The following is a 358-nucleotide window of genomic DNA, read 5'->3' on the forward strand; positions in this document are numbered from 1 at the left end:
TGAGACTCCGGGCTGGACCGGCCGTGCCAGGGCTCGGCAGCAGCTCTCCCAGGACCCCGCAGCCATCTCAAACACAGGATCAGGCACGAGGCTGAGCACCTCCGCCTTGTGCAAGCTGTTCGGTGCCAATTACACCAGGAGGACTTCATGCATGCCTGTGTCTCCACCAGCACGGGCCACCACCAGCACTTTCCCTGCTCAGCAGGTCCATAATTTGTGTTCTCTTGTCACTACACCAAGCCCATCCTCATTAAAGCCAGCAAACAGCCGTGCCGTCCAGTCCCGCTGTGTTCAGAGCAAGAGCAATAGTGCCAGTCCCGCGGGGTCCCGGGAGACGCACGGCCTCCGCAGCCCCGTG

Source organism: Fulmarus glacialis, unplaced genomic scaffold (assembly GCF_000690835.1).
Source record: "Fulmarus glacialis isolate BGI_N327 unplaced genomic scaffold, ASM69083v1 scaffold18694, whole genome shotgun sequence".
Lineage (NCBI taxonomy): Eukaryota > Metazoa > Chordata > Aves > Procellariiformes > Procellariidae > Fulmarus > Fulmarus glacialis.